Below are 20,667 nucleotides of genomic sequence, written 5' to 3'. Positions count from 1 at the left end.
GCGTTACAGATTGAATTTTGGCAACTTCATTTTTCTAACACTAATAAACCTAAAATAAATTGTGCCTACATGTATAATCTCTTTCTAGATCCTTTCTGTTGATTGAAAAGAGGCAGTTCTATAATATATGTTTAAATTATTTCAGTAACAAAATTAAAATTGGGTTTCCCAACTGTCTTTAGAGCTGCACAATAAGCTTATAAATGCATCTTATGTGTGCATTTGTGATTACATACATAGAAACTTTAAGGGTCACTGTAGGAATAAAAAATCATTAAAATCCTACTTTTAAAAGAAATTCACACTTGCATAAAGGGTTGATGAAGAGTTTTGTTCTTTCATAATACCATACTCAGATGTCTCAAGAGTTGACTTGTCAAACCAGAACCATCTCAAATTAGAACTTAATTTCGAAGTTTACTCTGAAAGACTGAAATGTTAGTCATGATAAATGCTGCAAGTTGTCCAAATTTTCTTCCTTAAGCATTTTGACTGTTGCTAGCTTTTCTTCAGAAGTTCAGCAACCTAAGTATACATAGATGGAGTATACTTACATGATATGTTCTTCTCTTACTTCGAGTTAAAAAAAAAAAAAAAAAAGACATAATTCCTGACACATTGAAACTCATAGTCCAAGGGATGAGAAGGATTTTATAACAAGACAGCTATATTTAAACCTGCAGTATTTTTAAATCCCGTGTCCTTGTCTGAAGTCTGCCCCTTGCTCTGATGGGCTCTGTGATTATGAGAGCAGTTCTGCAGCCCGCGAGGCTCTCGGGAGCTCTGGTTTTGCCGTGCTGGGTCTCCATGGCAGGCACTGGCTCTCTCTGGCGACAGTGAGTGGGGCTGCTCTGTAGGTGCAGTGCTCGGGCTTCCGTCGCAGTCACTTCTCCTGCTGTAGAGCACGGGCTCGGGGCTCGGAGGCGTCAGAAGCTGTGGCCCGCGGGCTCCAGAGCGCTGGCTCGGTACTTGTGGCGCCTGGGCTTAGTCGCTCTGTGGCATGTGGGATCTTTCCAGACCAGGGATCAAACCAGCGTCTCTTGCGCTGCAAGGCAGATTCTTAGCCACTGGACCACCAGGGAAGGCCTGAAGCGCTTTTCTGTTTGTCCATCTGATTTTTCTTTCACAGATAAAAGGTTCATTCCCTATAGTCACTTTTGTTCATTTAGTTTCACACATTTTTCTGGTGCCAGACTGCCTTGCAGAGAGTGGACAAACCGGAGAAAAATCCCTGCCCTCAGGAGTCTTACCGTCTAGCCATTTGTGTTTCCTTCCTCTCGTGTCAAGCATGGAGGCTGGATATGCTCTTTAAAGTGTGTGTGAGGTCCTTTCTTCATGCAGACTCTTCCTAGCTGGAGTCCCCTCTGGCCCCTGGGCTCCACCCCACACCCGCTGTGCACCACCCTGGCCCCCAGGTGAGTTTTCACAGGACCTAATTCTCGGTTTACGGCAGAGCGTACCGCACTCCCACTGAAACTCCCAAAGGCTCAGCAGTCTGCTCCTCTCCCCTGCCCCTCCCTGTCTCCTTCCTCCCACTGGAGCTTGCCAGGGCCTTCCCTGTTCCCCTCCCACCTCCGTCTTTCTCTGTGGCTTCAGCGCGAACATCATCTCACACAAGCCTCTTTCTCTCTTTAAGACCGTATTGAGGTATGGTTGATTTACAGTGTTGCGTTCATTTCTCTGTCCAGCAGAGCTACTCAGTCATGCATACATGCATCCTTCTTCTGTTCTTTTCCACTGTGGTTTATCACAGGATGTTGAAAACGGCTCCCTGTGCTGCACACCAGGACCTTGCTGTCTGTCATCCTGTAGATGAGTTTGCATCTGCTCATTGCAAACTCACAGTCCACGCCTCCCACCCGCCCCCGCCCCACCTTGGCAAACGCAGATCTGCTCTCTCTGTCTGTGAGTCTGTTCTGTTTTGTAAATACGTTCATTTATGTCATATTTCCTGGAGAAGGAAATGGCAACCCACTCCAGTATCCTTGCCTGGAAAATCCCACAGAAGAGCCTGACGGGCTGCAGTCCACGGGGTCGCAAGAGTCGGACACGACTGAGCGCCTCCACCACCACCACCGCGTCGTATTCTAGAGGCCACATCCAAGTGATGTCATTCAGAATGTCTTTCTCTGACTTACTTGGCTTAGTATGATAATCTCTAGGTCCATCATGTTGCCACAAATGGCAATTATTTGCTTCTTGGTATGACTGGATAGCATCCTCAGTATCCATGGACCACATCTTTACCCATCCATCTGTCGCTGGGCATTTGAGTTGTGTCCGAGCCTTAGCCGCTGTAAGTCGTGCTTCTGTGCACACAGGGTGCGTGTGTCTGTGCGACGCCCAGCAGCGGGGTTGCTGGGCTGTGTGGGAGCTCTGCTTTTAGTTCTTTGAGGAACCTCCGTACTGTTTTCCTCGGTGGTGGCACCAGTGTGCATCCCCACCCACGGTGCGTGGGGGCTCCGTTGCCCCACACCCTCTTCAGCATGTACGGTTTGTAGACTTTTTTGATAATGGCCATTCTGACCGGTGTGAGATGATATCTCATTGTAGTTTTGATTTGCATTTCACATCTTTTTCTGTGCCCATTGTCCATCTGCGCGTTCACACAAGCCTCTCTCCGTCTCTGTTTTGTCTTCACCTCCTTTGATCCCTCTACCTGATTGCTCCGCGTTGTTGTATTCCCGTAGCATTCATTTCTCACTGAAGCCATATACATATGTATCATCTCTCTCCCCAGTCTCCACACTGAGGTCTAAGCCCCTGCAGGCAGGTCGCTTGTCTTACCCACTGAGGGCGCCTGGGATAATCCTTGCTAGTGTGAGGAAGTTGATAGCTGTTGTGTATACATGATTCTTTTTTTTTTTTTTTTTGCATTTTTCAACATCTCCTTTTCTTCTTTTTCAAAGAAGGAAATAGACTGTACCCTTTCTTTTTCCCCTTCATGTTTTATCTTCCATTTAGCTTTCTGTCCCTGCATTCTTCTCAAAATTGTTGGTTCTGTTTTATGTATTTTCTTGTAAGCACATTGAGATTCCTATATGCAGTATCATTGTAAAGACTAGATGGCAGCTTTCTCATCATCACCATGACAGTTTCAAAGCCTGAAACTGAAAGTGACCAAGTGAAGTGTAGCGTGTGAAAACATCACAGACAAGTTGAAGTTTAAAGATGGTGTTGGGAAACTTGACAAATCTTTTGAAAAGATATCAACTTATAACTTCAACACACACCAAAACAAATTCTGAATTAATCGGAGTTCACTCAAACAAGCAAACAGAAATAAAACCCAAGTGTCTGTCTGACTTCTAGTTACTTGACTTTTTATCCTTGAAAGTCATGGAAGAAGTCACAAAGGGAAGGACCTATGGATTTTATTGCACAATTGTTTCTGAACAGATATGTCAGAAATGTTTTTAAAAAATGAATCAAAAACAAACAGAAAATTGGGAAAATATTTGTAAAAGAAATGACTGACTAACTATAATATCATGAATGTGTGGAAACTTGCACAGTTCAGTAACAAATCACGATCCTGACTCAGGAGCCGTCCCGCCTCCTGCTATGCTCTTCTCTGCCCAGAGGACCTCAGCCCGGTTCCCGGCGTAGGTTCCATTTGTGACTGAAGGGCCCTTCGTTTGTGTCTTCAGCCTGACTTCCTTCCTTGAACTCCGGGCTTGCTTGATTGCACTGAACTCTTGGTTTCACCTCCACACACCTGTTACCCTGCAGTGTTCCTCGGTAACCGTGAATGTCTTGACCTGATCCAGCCTTAGAACGCCCTGGGCTCCTCTCTCTCTGAGACATCACATCAGGTCCATCAGCAATGCCTGCTCAAACTGTGTCCTGAAACAGCCCCTTTGCTCTCTCTGCCCTGCCAACACTGAGTCGTGTGTCCTTCCAGTCTCCCCCAACGGCCTCCTCACTCGTCTCTGGTGCAGGTCCCATCTTCCGCTCTTCCGCTCAGAGCCCTCAGTGGCTTCCCAGCACGCCTGGCCTCAGGTCCAGCACCGTGCAGTGCTGCAGGGAGGCCCTGCGAAACCCGGCTCCTGTCTGTGCACCCCCGTCTGCACCCCGACCCGGCTCACTGGACTCCGGCCACCCCGGCCCGCTAACCGTCCCCCCAGTTCCCCGTCAGCCCCCTTCAGGAGCTTTGAGCTTGCTCTCCGCAGGCCGGGGCTCTTTCCTGAGAACCCGCACTGCGCCTGACGTTTCTCTCTGCTCAGACCCCGCCGCTTCAGGGAGCCCCTCCTTGACCGCTGTGTCTAAAGTAACGGACCCCTTGACTCCTTTTATTTTCCTTTGTTACTGCTTTTGTTTTTGTGGGGTTTTTTAATAGCAGTTCTTACCACCTGAAATGGTATTTTTAGCTTTTTATTCTACTTTTTGTGTGTTTTTATTGTTTCTCACATTGAAATATAAATTCTGAATGTTTTATTGTCTTGTATCCTCAGCACCTTAAATAGAGCCCTGAATATAGTATGGACTCAACAAAAGAAGGATTGCGAACAGCAATAAACCTCAAAAGGCTGGTCAAACTCATAATTAGTCACAGAAATGCAAATTAAAAGACCTGTGAAGTACCATTTTTCACCTTTCAAAATAGCAGGTTAATAATAAATGAGACAGATCAGATCAGATCAGTCACTCAGTCGTGTCCGACTCTGCGACCCCGTGAATCGCAGCACACCAGGCCTCCCTGTCCATCACCAACTCCCGGAGTTCACTCAGACTCACGTCCATCGAGTCAGTGATGCCATCCAGCCATCTCATCCTCTGTCGTCCCCCTCTCCTCCTGCCCTCAATCCCTTCCAGCATCAGAGTCTTTTCCAATGAGTCAACTCTTCCCATGAGGTGGCCAAAGTACTGGAGTTTCAGCTTTAGCATCATTCCTTCCAAAGAAATCCCAGGGCTGATCTCCTTCAGAATGGACTGGCTGGATCTCCTTGCAGTCCAAGGGACTCTCAAGAGTCTTCTCCAACAGCACAGTTCAAAAGCATCAATTCTTCCGCACTCAGCCTTCTTCACAGTCCAACTCTCACATCCATACATGACCACAGGAAAAACCACAGCCTTGACTAGACGGACCTTTGTTGGCAAAGTAATGTCTCTGCTTTTGAATATGCCATCTAGGTTGGTCATGACTTTCCTTCCAAGGAGTAAGCGTCTTTTAATTTCATGGCTGCAGTCACCATCTGTAGTGATTTTGGAGCCCAGAAAACTAAAGTCTGACACTGTTTTCACTGTTTCCCCATCTATTTCCCATGAAGTGGTGGGACCGGATGCCATGATCTTCGTTTTCTGAATGTTGAGCTTTAAGCCAACTTTTTCACTCTCTACTTTCACTTTCATCAAGAGGCTTTTGAGTTCTTCTTCACTTTCTGCCATAAGGGTGGTGTCATCTGCATATCTGAGGTTATTGATATTTCTCCTGGCAATCTTGATTCCAGCTTGTGCTTCTTCCAGCCCAGCGTTTAATAAATGAGGCAGAGATGAGTAAGTCCTAGACACCTACTGTACAGTCTAGGCCCATAGTTAATGATACTGTTATGTACCTAAGATTTGCTAAGAGAGTAAATCTTATTTTAAGTGTTCTTATCACAAAAAGTAAAATAGCCATAATAAATATAGAGGGTAGGAGGAAACGTTAAGGGGTGGGGGTACGTTTATGTCATAGATTGTGGTGATGGCTTTGCAGATGCATGCTTACCTCTAAACACGCCAAGCTGTGCACATTAAGAAGACACAGCCACTGTAGGTCTGAAATGCCTCAATAAGGTGACTTGAATGAGTGAGTGAATGAGTGACCAACCCAGAAGGAGCATGGATACCCGTAGTCACTGGTTTAGGGAATGTAAGTTGAAAGAAACTTGATCATCTTGCTACAGAATACTCCCAAGTCTATATGTAACCCTTATAACTACCACATTCTTTAGAAGTTGGTTTATTGTACCATTACTTTATCTAGGATGAAAAAACTATTGTAGCTATTGTGAAACCTATTGTGAAAACTATTGTGAAACCCTTGGCAAAGACCCCTTTAGCTATTTAATGCCCAAGATGTTTTTACCAGGCTGGACCTTTAAACCGTAGCCTTACAACTAGTTTCTTAGCTGTTTAGAGGCTATTAAAGAGTTCCTGCATCGGGGCTGTCACTGAGCAGCAAGACAGGCTGTGGGGCTGATCCAGAGTGAAGGCGATCTTCATGGGGGAACCCCCGGCAGTGATGCGTGAGTGGAGGACAGGCAAGGGCAGACAGGTACCTGGAGGGCAGGGAGCTAATCCGTGCCACGTCTGGACGCAGTCCACGGCAGTGGACTTCTGTTTGTGCTGCTTATCCAAATGAGAGATGAGGATGCAAGATGACATGTGATTTCATGGATAAGAATATCTCTAGAAATCAAGAAGCCTGATTTCTCTTCTCTGCCTTACCATGGATTGCTGTAATTAAGTCTTTAACAGCAAGTGCCTAGGTATTTTCGTGATAGATTTTCCATTACGTGTGTGGGTAGCATTCACTGTGCTCTGATTTTACTTAGCTGCACATTTCTTTTTAAAAATGGGAATTGACATTTCCTTATTCATTCAACTTTTGAGCTCAGAACAACAAATTAACACTCAAATCCTGCTCCAATTTTGTCCTTAAATAACCATAAATTACTTCTATAAATAAAAAATAAGCACATCTAAATTGTGACCAGTCTTCAGAAAGACCCATCTGATTTATTTAGGAATTTGTGACTTCTGAAGTGCCCAATTGAGTATTCATGGAACAGAATTTCATAGTTTTTAACTATTGCAATCTCTTAGAGTAAGAGTAAAATCACACACCTTCTACATTCCAGAACACTCACAGATTTTCTGTTTTGAAAGTGCCACACACAGTTTCTTAAAGTGTGTAGTTTCTCTGCTCTTGCAGAGGTGCTGAAACATCCACACCTGAGCTGGCAGCAGGGCCTCAAGCCACGTGCCTCTTTATCCAGTGGCCCTTTTTACGCAGCTCCACGACTGGAGGTCTTCTAATTTACTTAAGTTGATTGAGTGAGGCCTTGGTAGAGATGGAAGAAGCCAAGCTGGGTTCCAGACCAGCAAGAGCATCCTCCGTGCTGACACCCCCAGCTCTCCTCTGCCCTGTGTCACAGCTGCAACAACCTAATTGGCGTCAGTAATGAAAGATGCCCGAGTTAGAGATCGGGATGTAGGCCCTTCCCAAAAGGCCCCCTGTCTGGATGCCTGCATGGGATCCAGCAGGAAGCCAGGCTCTGCAGACAAACGCTTTCCAGTAAGGGAGCCTCTGCTGGGCTCTGCAGACGTTCCCCACCTTCCGCCACTGGGCTCCAGGTGACGAGGGCGCGGCAGTGTCCTGTCCATTTTTACCCCAAGAATGCCTGGTGCCCAGTGATTCTCCATCTCTTCTCAGAATCAGAGTCTGCCTCTGCTTCAGTTCAGTTCAGTTCAGTCGCTTAGTTGCGTCCGACTCTTTGCGACCCCATGAATCGCAGCACGCCAGGCCTCCCTGTCCATCACCAACTCCCAGAGTGCACTCAGACTCACGTCCATCGAGTCAGTGATGCCATCCAGCCATCTCATCCTCTGTCGTCCCCTTCTCCTCCTGCCCCCAGTCCCTCCCAGCATCAGAGTCTTTTCCATTGAGTCAACTCTTCGCATGAGGTGGCCAAAGTACTGGAGTTTCAGCTTTAGCATCATTCCTTCCAAAGAAGTCCCAGGGCTGATCTCCTTCAGAATGGACTGGTTGGATCTCCTTGCAGTCCAAGGGACTCTGAAGAGTCTTCTCCAACACCACAGTTCAGAAACATCAATTCTTCGGCGCTCAGCCTTCTTCACAGTCCAATTCTCACATCCATACATGACCACTGGAAAAACCATAGCCTTGACTAGACAGACGGATCTTTGTTGGCAAAGTAATGTCTCAAGATGCTATCTAGGTTGGTCATAACTTTCCTTCCAAGGAGTAAGCGTCTTTTAATTTAGGAGTCTTCTTCTCAAGGCCTGGCCTACTAAGCACGTCCTCCCAGAAAGCTCAGACCTTCTTCCAACAGTCTTCTTATACTCGAATCCGACTTGCAAGGGCAGGGGCCGCCTCTGCCTGTGTCCCTGTTGTCTCCTCGTTACCTGGCGTGGAGAGCGTGTTCCAACGTGGGTGAAATGAGTGAGCACTTTCTGGCTTCATGTATAGAATAGCCACGCTGATGTCGGGGACGGAGCCCTCGTATTCCCAGGGCCCAGCACGGTGCCTGGCACTGTGTCTAGTACTCAGTAGTTTAATGACTGAATAAATAAATACTGCTTTGAATACCTAAAAGGCATTATAAAATTCTTCTAGCTAATTTCCATATTATATGGTCCACAAGAATTTTTAAATGAGGCTTTATTATATTTACTCTGAAGTATTTTATTGCTAAAATATGGTAAAGAAATAATATGCTAATAATATTTCCCGAGTCATGAAGCCAAGAAGTCCATGGTTATAGTCCATTAGTAGTTAATTGGCTAATCAGAATTTCAAAGGACACTGATTTCTATATAAATGTAATTTTGTGATATTTTTATGCTCAAATAGGAGTTTGTGTTATAAACACTTCTATGTCTGAAATGCTCTTTCTCTTGTATCAAAGAGAGTTGTTAATTCCTAACCAATTTAGGTAAATTGGTAACACTATCTCCTTTTTCGGGCAGAGTAAATAAATCTTTCTCCTTTCTTAAAAAATGTAAGTATAATTTGTACATAAGACACAGATCCTAAGTGTTCAGTCTGATGAGTTTGGATAGCTGTGTACACTACCCCTCTGCATGCAGGCTCAGTTGTGTCCAGCCCTCTGCGACTGTGTGGACTGTAGCCTGCCGGGCGCCTCTGTCCATGGGATTCTCAGGCAGGAATACTGGGGTGCCTGCCATTTCCCCCTCCAGGGGATCTCCCCGACCCATGTCTTGTAACCGCCATCTAAGACAGCATATCTGGAGTGAACATTCCTGTCACCTAGAGTCCCCCCCGGTCCCGTTACGGTCATACCCAACTCCTCATCCCGAAGCAACCACTTTTGATTTCTGCTCCCTTGTTTTGAGAGTTTCCCCTTTTCTTGGTCTTGCCATGAATAGAGACACATAGTATGCACTTTTTTTCATTCAGATTAGTGTGCTTGCACTTCGTGCATATTGTTTTACGTATACCAGTAGTTTCCTTCTCTTCTTGGGCTGTATTCCACTATATGATGTACCACAAATTGTTTATTCTGTTATTGATGGATAGGGGGTTATTTCCAGATGTGGAGCGTTCTGAGCAGGACTGCTATGAACGTTCTTGTACAAGTGTTTTGATGTTTTCATTTGTTATTGTTGGTTTTGGTGGATATATGTTTATGTTTCCCTTGGATAAACACTTAGAAATTAAATTACTCAGGCTCGGTTGCTAAAGAATCTGCCTGCAATTCTGGGAGACCTGGGTTTGATCCCTGGGTTGGGAAGATCCCCTGGAGAAGGAAATGGCAACCCATTCTAGTACTCCTGCCTGGAGAATCCCATGGACAGAGGAGCTCGGCGGGCTGCAGTCCATGGGGTCACACAGAGTTGGACACGACTGAAGCGACTTAGCATGCATAGGATGGATGTATGTTTAACTTTATAAGAAACTGAGAACTGTTTCACCAAGTAGTTATACCTTTCTCCATGCTCACCAGCAATATTTGGGAGCTTTAACTGCTCTTCATATTCGCCAGCATTTGCTACTGTCAGTCTTTCTGATTTTGTCTATTGTAGTTGGTATGAAACGGTATCTCATTGTGTTTTAATTTACATTTTCCTGAGCGTCTTTTCATAGCATGTTGGTGATTCCTTTTTGGACTGTCCCAGTTGTCTGCCTGTCTTTAATGGGTTGTTTGTCTTTTTTATTCTTGATTTGTGAGGATTCTGTATATGTTTTGGGTAGGAGCCTTTGTCTGATAAATGTACTGCAGATATTATCCCCCAGCGTGGAGCTTGCGTGTTCGTTTTCTTAATGATGCCTTTTAATGAGCAGAAAACTTTCATTTCAGTGACATTTCTTCTTTCAGTTTTTTTCCTTTATGGCTGGTGCATTTTGTTTTCTTATCTATGAAATCTCCTAAGATCCATCTAAGTCTCCTTTGTTCAGGATCCTGAAGACCATGCTTGGCTTCACTGGTTCACTTGAAGGACTCACAGAATTCAGAAAAGCTGCTATACCCACGTTTATAGTGTATTATGGCAAAAGGACACAGATTAAAATCAAGAAAGGAAAAAAGCTTGTGTTGTTGACTGAAAATGAGCAGCCTAGAAAGTTGAGAGTCGTGTTTTACTTGGCAGACTTTCTGAGGACTTCAAGTCCAAGACAGGACTATCAGCTTGCTCCGAGGGCCTGACCCAAAGGCGCAGTGGGAAGCCAGGTTACACAGGAGTTTGTGCAGCGAAGGCTGGGTAGTCAGCATTGAAAGATGGCTGTTAATTAAAGGAAACCAAGGGTCTCACGTGAAGGGGCGTAGTGCTTTCTGCGTGCGCTCGCCGCAGTCCCCCCTTGGACCTGCGCCTCGCTGTCTGGGGCCCTCGGGTGCGCCACTCGGCGGCTGCAGCGGCGGGCGGCTGGTCGGGGCCTCCGGTGCCCACTCGGAGTCCCTCAGCGCTCACGGGCAGGGAGGCTGTGACGTGACGGCCTGAGGGCCTCCGGTGCCCACGCGGAGCCCCTCAGCGCTCACGGGCAGGGAGGCTGTGGCGTGACGGCCTGAGGGCCTGCGGTGCCCACGCGGAGTCCCTCAGTGCTCACGGGCAGGGAGGCTGTGGCGTGACGGCCTGAGGGCCTGCGGTGCCCATGTGGAGTCCCTCAGCGCTCACGGGCAGGGAGGCTGTGGCGTGACGGCCTGAGGGCAGCGGCGCCTGGTTTACAGATGCGCAGGCAGCAGTGTAAGTCGCAGTCCAGGAGGGGCCAGGTGTGAGTTTCCCCTCAGTGGAGTGCTTAAGTCCGCCTGGTCCTTGCAGGGCTGCGCGCAGGAAGTGCTGCCTCGGGACGTTCCCCAGCACTTGGTCCCCTCGGGGTTCTGTTGGAGGTCAGTCGTGCAGGCAGGGAGCAGCCCTGTGGTGACATTAGCTGTCTGTCTCTAGGCCCCTGGTCAGATGGAGGCCGTGTGGCAGGGCCCAGGAGGAAACAGAAACAGACTTTTAGCCTGATTCCCATTGTTAGTGCGCACTGCTTGCTGTGGTTCAAGGTCCCGGGTCTACAAAGACAGGGTTATCAGACAGACATTCCAAGGGCTAGAGGTTCCCTCCCACTTGTCCCTGCAGGGCGGGTCCTGAACTGCAGTGTGCAGGCTTTGGGGAGCCCAGGCACGATGAGTTAACCCTGAAAGTTCCAGAGGTACTCTGTACTCTTCTCAAAACTGGTGTGGTGCTAACAGTTGTATTAGATCTGTGGTCCGTGTCAAATCAGAGTGTGTGGGGAGAGGTAAAAACCGAGGTCCATGCTTTTCGATACAAGTATCCAGCGGTTGGATACCAGTTATGTGAAATCCTCTCCTTTCTTCATTGAATTAAACTGGGTCCCTGGCTGAGAATCCATTGACCATGAAGATACAAGTCTGTTTCTGGGCACGCTCTGCTTTCGCTAGTACCACACTTGCTTCATTATGTGGCGTCACAGCAAGTCTTGATTTTCTTTTTTTTATTATTTTGGCTATTCTTGGTTCTCTGCATTTCCATATAAATTGTAGAATCTACATGTCAATTTCTCTAAAAATTATTGGGATTTGATTGGAATTACATTGAATCTGTAGATCAGTTTGGAAAGAACCGAAACTTTAGTAGATCCATGACCATGGACTGTCTCTTCATTCAGTCTTCACATTCTCTCCATTCTGTTGCATAGTTTTTAAGAGTGCAGGTCTTATAGGTTGTTTTCCATTTGAGAGAAAATAAGCTCCTCTGTTCTCCTGCGTGTAGCCGCCCCTGCCTGGGACTGCACTTTGTCTGTTCTCCTGCGTGTAGCCGCCCCTGCCTGGGGCTGCACTTTGTCTGTTCTCCTGCGTGTAGCCACCCCTGCCTGGGACTGCACTTTGTCTGTTCTGCGTGTAGCCTGCCCCTGCCTGGGGCTGTACTTTGTCTGTTTTCCTGCGTGTAGCCTGCCCCTGCCTGGGGCTGCACTTTGTTTTGGCTGCACTGGACGCTTGTTGCCTTGGGAGCCTCCTCTAGTTGCATTGAGCAGGGCTGCTCTTGGCTGTGGCACGAGGGCTTCTGGAGCACTGGCCGCTCTTGCTGGGGAGCACAGGCACTGGGCGCGGGCCGCAGTTGCTGCGTGCAGACTCCAGAGCGCGCCTCAGTGGTGTGACGCACGGCCTAGGCGCTCCCCAGCACGTGGAATCTTCCCAGACCCGCCTGAACCCTTGTCCCCTGCATCAGCTGGCATGTTCTTATCCACTGCACCACCAGGGACGTCCAGGCTGCACTTTTTTTTTAATGTAACTTTTTTCTTGGAATTTTACATGGCTTCATACATTTGTTTATATTTATTGACTCCCTTTCATTAAAACTTGAAGGAAAGTTTCTTAAAACGTACCTTTTTTCCTTAGAACTCTTAAAAGTTGATTATTGATATATGTTTAAGTATAGCTGCATGTGATTTTTTTTCAAGTGTGAAGATACGTAGTGACTCTCAGAGAAGGTAGACAGGAGACAGGGCAAAGCTCCCCAACAGGTGGCAGCTCAAGATCGTATCCTCTTCCGTTCTGCTGTGTTTCCCTAGACCAGAAACTCCTGTGGGCCATGGTTCACGGGAGAGATTTGTATCCCTCTCAGACACTGGGTCAGAATATAAATTAGTTGAAAATGACTGTCCTGGAATAGAAACCTCGAATTTCATCCCTGCAGATAGGTCTTAGGGAGTTATCTCATGATTTTTATATAACCACGGTCTATGCACAATTGCTAATTTATTTGTTACATTAAATATTCTCAATTATATTCAGACCCAGTTAGCTGAGCCCCACAGTCTAGCTTATGTCCACCCTCTTACGGGGTCAACTTTTCTGGCCCTGACAAGCACTTCTTTTGCTTCCCATCACAGTAACAAGGACTTACATGCCACACGCAAAATAATCGTCATCTGTACAGCTGAAAGGAAACATGTTTCACCTGAAAGTCAGATTCCTAAGGAATGAGTAATAGCAAGCTAATTTTTATCATGTAGTTTTTATAAAGACCTATAAAATCTTGAGTTTCATGGTATATGGAGAGAGTTCATTTTCTGAGATAGCAGAAACCTCAAGATATGGCAAACAGATTAGAATTAAGTATAGATGTCCTTCATTGAAGCAAGTTTGATACACTCAACATTAAAGGTAAAGAATTAAGAAAGTTGGAAACTACTTTGTTTTATAGAATTTGAAACCTTTAACTTAGAGAATTTATGAGTACATCCTAAACGTTAGCTCAAATGTTAGAATCATCTTGAAAAGTATTATTTTTCAACCATGAAAACTGTTTTAAATATTTAAATAAAAAGTAGATGTATATAATAAGCATGAAAGAAGTAAATAAGAATCATAATCCTGGGTAGGTCAACAACGGCAGGCTAGGAAATTATAGAGATGCAAAGAGAGTATCATTTCTATCCTAAAGCCAAAATCATGTGTTTATATTTACTTTTTCCAACAACTTGCACTTAAGAAGGTAATTTTAAACTAAGTTATATATTTTTTTTGATGGAAAAAAGTGTGGGTAGAATGAGATGAGAAAATGATAGAAAGGAGATTTTGATGGAAGGAAAGGAAAAGAAGGGAGAAAAGTCTCAGTGGAAAGGTGATCCTAGAGGTGGAAGGAAGGGCAAAAAGAATGGAGACCGAGGGTGGAAACAGGAGGCAGGGCAGCCAGGGAGGCCTCCGAGCTCGAGTTGGGTCCGGTCACCATCCCACAAGGGCCCTCGCCTTGCGTCTTGGCAGGATAGTGACTGCGATGTAGGGGGCGGCTGGCCCAGCCCAGCACCTGCCGTCAACAGAGGCAGAAGGGGCTCTCCTTGAACTCTGCCTCTCGCCCCGGCCAGCAAGCCTCCTTGTCTGAACACGATTTCCTAAGCTCTGCTTAGACAGTTCCAGAAATGGAGTGCTTACATTTTAAGTGGAGCCTATTAAATCATTAGGAAGGATTTCCTGGGTCATAGCCCTCTGTCTCCTGTGACTTTCTGTAACTTTTGTACCTCGTCTCGTTTTCAAAGCCGCGTGCAGAAGCGCTGCTTTTGCTCCCGGCAGCTCTCCTCTGTCGGTGGACTTGTGCCCCGGCCTCGTTAGCCGTTCCTCTTCCGTCATAATCGGCGTGTCTCCCTACTGTTCTGCTCCGTTTTATAGACAAAACTCAATTCTGCCAGAAATTCATGCATCACCAAAACTGTGTGCCATACTTGTCCAGTTACCTCCTACAGCACAGACACTCACCTATTCCTAGTCATATACTTCATTTACCAGCAAATAGTAATATGTTTACTATCAGAAGCAATTTATACATACAAATACCACATTTACTTTTGAGGGATGTTTTACAGGGTACAGAATTCTACGTCGCTGGTTTTTTCTCTAAACATTTTATTCACCGCACTCTCTCCTGCATGCATGGTTTCTGAGGAGAATTTGAATGTGGTTTTTATTTTTGTTCCTTTATATGTAAGCTGTTTTTTCCCCCTCTGGCTTTTTTCAGGTTTTTTTTTTTTTTTCCTGTGATTTTCTGTAGTTTAAAAATGATATGACTAAGTATAATTTTTTTGGCATTTCTATTGCTTGATGTTCTCTGAGCTTTCTGGATCTTTGGTTGGTTGTCTGACATTACTTTGGGAACACTCATAGCCATTGTTGTTTCAAATGCTTCTTCTCTCCCTTTCTTTTTTCTCCTTCTGCTGTTCCCAGTGTGTGGCTGTTAGACCATTTACAGTTGTCCTCCAGTTCTTGGATATTCTCTTCTGCTTTTTCTGTCTTTTTTCTATTTGCTTTTCGATTTGGAGAGTTTCTATTGAAATGTCCTCAACCTCAGAGATTCTTTCCTCAGCCATGTCCATCAATAATAAGCCCATCTAAGACATTCTTAATGTTACAGTATTTTTTATCTCTATCATTTCTTTTTTTTTCTTTAGAATTTCCTCCTGTCTGCTTATATTTCCTATTTGTTCTTGCCTGCTGTCTACTTTACTCATTAGAGTTCTTAACATTTTAATCACCGTCCCTGGTGGCTCAGACGGTAAAGCTTCTGCCTACAGTGCAGGAGACCCGGGTTCAATCCCTGGGTTGGGAAGATCTCCTGAAGAAGGAAATGGCAGCCCACTCCATTATTCTTGCCTGGAAAATCCCTTGGATGGAAGAACCTGGTAGGCTATAGTCCATGGGGTCGCAAAGAGACATTTTAATCATAGTTATTTTAAATTTCCAGTCTGATCATTTGATCGTTCCAGTATCCCTGCTATATCTGAGTCTGGTTCTGATGCTTTGCTTGCTCTCTCTTCGAACTATGGTTTTTTGCTTCTTGCTTTTTGAGTGAATCTTTTCTTTATTTATTTTGGATACTTGAGCATGTTGTACTGGGTAAAAGAACTCCAAAAATAGGCCTTTAGTAATGTGATAAGATGTGGAGGAGAGAGGAAGCATTCTGTACTCCTATGGTTAATTCAGTTCAGTCGCTCAGTCGTGTCCGACTCTTTGCGACCCCATGGACTGCAGCATGCCAGGCCTCCCTGTCCATCACCAACTCCTGGAGCTTACTCAAACTCATGTCCATTGAGTCGGTGATGCCATCCAACCATCGTCATCCTCTGTCATCCCCTTCTCCTCCCACCTTCAATCTTTCCCAGCATCAGGGTCTTTTCCAGTGAGTCAGCTCTTCGCATCAAGTGGCCAAAGTATTGGAGTTTCAGCTTCAGCATCAGTCCTTCCAATGAATATTCAGGACTGATTTCCTTTAGGATTGACTGGTTTGATCTCCTCGCAGTCCAAGGGACTCTCAAGAGTCTTCTCCAACACCACACTTCAAAAGCATCAGTTCTTTAGCACTCAGCTTTCTTTATAGTCCAGCTCTCACATCCATACATGACTACTGTAAAAAACGTAGCTTTGACTAGACGGACCTTTGTCGGCAAAATGATGTCTCTGCTTTTTAGTATGCTGTGCTATGAGTAGGTCTCAGTCCTGTAGTGAGCCAGGGCCTCTGGGCTCTGAATTTAACACATGACACCTTAGGGTAGGACAGGAAGGCTGGAGAGGGCTAGGATTAGGTACTTCCCTTCCCCCAGGTCAGTTAGACTCTGAACAATTCCCAGCAGGTTAGACTCTGATTCAGTGTTTCTCCTGAGGGCAGACCATTGAGAACAACATGCTCTGGTGTATTTCAGACAGTTCCTTTCCCTCTACCCCTGTCCGAGCACACTTTCTCATGAGAGCCTGGCAGAAGTCCAGGATGTAAAGCTGACGTAAGTCTAGGTTGGCCACTGAGCCTGTGACTGGGTCCCCCTTGGAGATTGTAACTTCCGGGTTTGTCCATACAGAGCCTCTAGCAGTTCAGCTGCAGTTCCAGCTTCCTGTCCCAGCGCTGGTTCCTGTGGGTTTCCGCTCTGGGAGGTCATGATGCTCTGTATTCACCTGTCACTCTCTCCAATCTGGGAGTAGCAGTTTGCCCTTTGACCTCACTTCTTTTAAAGAGCTATGAAAAAGTTGATTTTTTTTTTTTTTTTTTTTCAGTTTGTTCAACTTTTTATTTGTTGTTAGGACAGAGTAGAAACTTCCAAAATTCTTACATGCTGGACTGGAAACTAGAAGTTCACTTGCCTAGAATTAATGCAGCCCCAGAATTTTATTTTTCTCCAACATCAGCATAGGCTCAGATCAACCTTGGGGACCAGACCAAAGCATTCACGCTTGGGAGTTTGGTTGTTTTTTGTTTTGTTTTAATATGAATTAGTGTTAATCCACACCTCACTATTCTATGTATAGTGTGCAGTTGTAAAACATTTTAACCTAAGTGCATACGCTTTTTTTAATCTCCATTAAATTTTATCTCTCACTTATTTCTCATGCTGCCCAGTTGAGAGTATTTTAAACTTTGATTGCTTTATCTGATACAGTGGGCGGCTCTGCAGCTTTTGTCTCACATTCACAAGCACATGTTCTCTTTCTTCAAGTCATGAAACTCGAGGGTTTTCTGTCCAAAAGCAGCACAGTGTCATACACCTCAGACCCCTTGGTTTAAAGATGAGGAAGTGAAGGCCCAGACAACAGGCAAAGTGACTCTTCCCAAATTACATGACCTTCAATTTAAAAAAAGCACTGGTGAACAGGTCTCTGAATTGTCTGAGGAGTGCCAGAAGATTCAGCAGTGCACACGAGATGCAGTTGTTCAGGTACAACTAAGTGTGTATTGTACTCACTGACACCTTGATAAAATCTAATAGAGGTCAGCACTTCAAACGAGAAATAAAGTTGTCTTATTTTTTAAATTAATTTTTATTGGAGTATAGTTGCTTTACAATATTGTGTTAGTTTCTGCTGTACAACAAAGTGAATCAGTTATATGTACCCCCTCTTTTAAGATTCCGCTCTCCGTTAGGTCAGCACAGGGCACTGAGCAGCGTTCCTGTGCTCCACAGCCGGTCTCTATTCGTTATCTGTTTTATACACAGGAGTGTGTATGTGGGCTTCCCAAGTGTCTCCGTGGGTAAAGGCTCTGCCTGCAGTGCAGGAGGAGCAGAAGACACCCACTCCAGTACTCTTGCCTGGAGAATCCCATGGACAGAAGAGCCCGGCAGGCTGCAGTCATTGGGTGGCAAAGAGTCGCTCACAACAGAAGCAGCCCAGCACACACGCATGCACTCAGCGTATTTGTATCAGTCCCAGTCTCCCGGTTCATCCCACCTCCCCTTCCCCGCCTGGTATCCCTAAGCTTGTTCTCTATGTCTGTGGCTCTGTTTCTGCTTTGCAAATAAGTTCACCTGTATCACTTTTCTGGATTCCACACGTAAGTCATGTTATGCAATGTTTTCTCTTTATGACTTACTTCACTCGGTATGACAGACTGTAGGTCTGTCTGGGCGAATGGCACAGTTTTGGTCCTCTTTATGACTGAGTAATATCCCACTGTACATATGTATCCACCTCTTCTTTATCTGTTGATGGACATTCAGGTTGCTCCCGTGTCCTGGCTGTTCTAAATCGTGCTGCTGTGAAATTGGGGTACATGTATCATTTTGAATTATGATATTCTCTGGTTACATGCCCAGGAATGGGATTGCTGGATCATATGGTAGTTCTGTTAGTTTTTTGATGAACCTTCAAACTGTTCTCCATAGTGGCTGTACCAATTTGCATTCCCACCAACAGTGTAGAATTCCCTTTTCTTCCCGCCTTCTCTGACATTTGTTGTTTGTAGACTTTTTGACGACCGCCGTTCTGACCAGTATGAGGTGGCTCCTCACTGTAGCTTTGATCTTCACTTTTCTAATGACTGGTGGTAGTGAGCACCCTTTCAGGTGTGTGCTGGCCTTCTGTGTGTCTTCTCTGGTGAAATGTCTGTTTGGGTCACTGGCCCGTATATTGATTGGGTTGTTTGCTTTTGATATAGAGCTACGTGAGCTATTTATATATTTTGGAGATGACTTTGTCAGTTACTTTGTTTACATCTATTTTCTTCCATTCTAAGGGTTCTCTTCTTGTCTTGTTTATAATTTCCTTTGCTGTTCAAAAGCTTTTTTAAGTTTAATTATGTCCCATTTGTTTATTTTTGTTTTTCATTACTTTTTGAGGTGGGTCAAAAAAGATTTTGCTGCCATTTATGTCAACTTGAAAGGCAAAGGAGAAAGGGAAAGATATACCCAACTGAATGCAAAGTTCCAAACAATAACAAGGACAGATATGAAAGGCTTCTTAAATGAACAATGCAAAGAATTAGAGGAAAATAATAGAATGGGAAAGATTAGAGATTTCTTCAAGAAAATTAGAGATACCAAGGAAACATTTCATGCAAAGATGGGCTCAAGAAAGTACAGAAACAGTAAGAACCTAACAGAAACAGAAGATATTGAGAAGAGGGGGCAACAATACACAGAAGAACTGTACCAAAAAAGTCTTAATGACCCAGATAGCCATGATGGTGTGGTCATTCACCTAGAACCAGACATCCTGTAGTATGAAGTCAAGTGGACCTTAGGAAGCATTACTACAAACAGAGGTAGTGGAAGTGATGGAACTCCAGTTGAGCTATTTCAAATCCTAAAAAATGATGTTGTGAAAGTGTTGCACTGAGTATGCCAACAAACTTGGAAAACTCAGCAGTGGCCCCAGGACTGGAAAAGGTCAGTTTTCATTCCAATCCCAAAGAAGGGCAATGCCAAAGAATGTTCAAACTACCATACAGTTTCACTCATTTTACATGTTAGCTGGCAAGGTAATGATCGACATTCTTCAGAACTTCCAGATGTACCAGCTGGGTTTAGAAAAGGCAGAGGAACCAGAGATGGAATTGCCAACATCCATTGAATCATAGAAAAAGCAAGGGAATTCCAGAAAAACATCTACTTCTGCTTTATTGACAATGCTAAACCCTTTGACTGTGTGGATCACAGCAAACTGGAAAATTCTTACAGAAATGGAAATACCAGACCACTTTACCTGCTTTCTGAGAAGCCTGTATGCAGGTCAGAAAGCAACAGTTAGAACTGGACATAGAACAACAGACTGGTTCAAAATTGGGAAAGGAGTATAACAAAACTATATATTGTCACCCTGCTTATTTAACTTCTATGCAGAGCACATCATGCGAAATCCTGAGCTGGATGAATCACAAGCTGGAATCAAGATTGCTGGGAGAAATACCAACAACCTGAGATATGCAGATGACACCACTCTAGTGGCAGAAAGTGAAGAGGAACTAAAGAGCCTCTTAATGAAGATGAAAGAGGAGAGTGAAAAAGCTGGCTTAAAACTCTACATTCAAAAAACTAAGATCATGGCATCTGGTCCCATCAGTTCATGGCAAATAGATAGGGAAACAATGGAAACAGTGGCTGACTTTATTTTGGGGGGCTCCAAAATCACTGTAGACAGTGACTGCAGCCATGAAATTAAGATGCTTGCTCCCTGGAAGGAAAGTTATGACTAACCTAGGCAGCATATTAAAAAGCAGAGACGTTACTCTGTCAACAAAGGTCCGTCTAGTCATGACCAGTGGTCATGTGTGGATGTGAGAGTTGGACTGTAAAGAAAGCTGAGCACCGAAGAATTGATGCTTTTGAAGTGTGGTGTTGGAGAAGACTCTTGAGAGTCTCTTGGACTGCAAGGAGATCCAACCAGTCCATCCTAAAGGAGATCAGTCTTGGGTGTTCATTGGAAGGACTGACGCTGAAACTGAAACTCCAATACTTTGACCACCTCATGCAAAGAGTTGACTCTTTGGAAAAGACCCTGATGCTGGGAAAGATTGAGGGCAGGAGGAGAAGGGGAGGACAGAGGATAAGATGGTTGGATGGCATCACCAATTCAATGGACATGTGTTTGGGTGGACTCCAGGAGTTGGTGATGGACAGGGAGGCCTGATGTGCTGTGGTTCATGGAGTCGGAAAGAGTCGGACAGGACTGAGTGACTGAACTGAACTGAACTGAACTGAACTGAACCTGATGCAAAGAGCTG

At 45.0% G+C, this 20,667-nt stretch overlaps 1 protein-coding gene across 13 annotated transcripts in view; it reads left to right on the top strand.

The window, feature by feature from the left end:
- TBC1D5 (TBC1 domain family member 5) overlaps positions 1–20,667 on the top strand; it is a 592,035-nt gene that overhangs the window by 486,641 nt on the left and 84,727 nt on the right. The gene's annotated exons all lie outside the window — the stretch shown is intronic.

Source organism: Bos taurus, chromosome 1 (genome assembly GCF_002263795.3).
Source record: "Bos taurus isolate L1 Dominette 01449 registration number 42190680 breed Hereford chromosome 1, ARS-UCD2.0, whole genome shotgun sequence".
Lineage (NCBI taxonomy): Eukaryota > Metazoa > Chordata > Mammalia > Artiodactyla > Bovidae > Bos > Bos taurus.
Note: the sequence above shows the minus strand (reverse complement) of the source record. Positions and strands in the feature narration are given on the sequence as shown.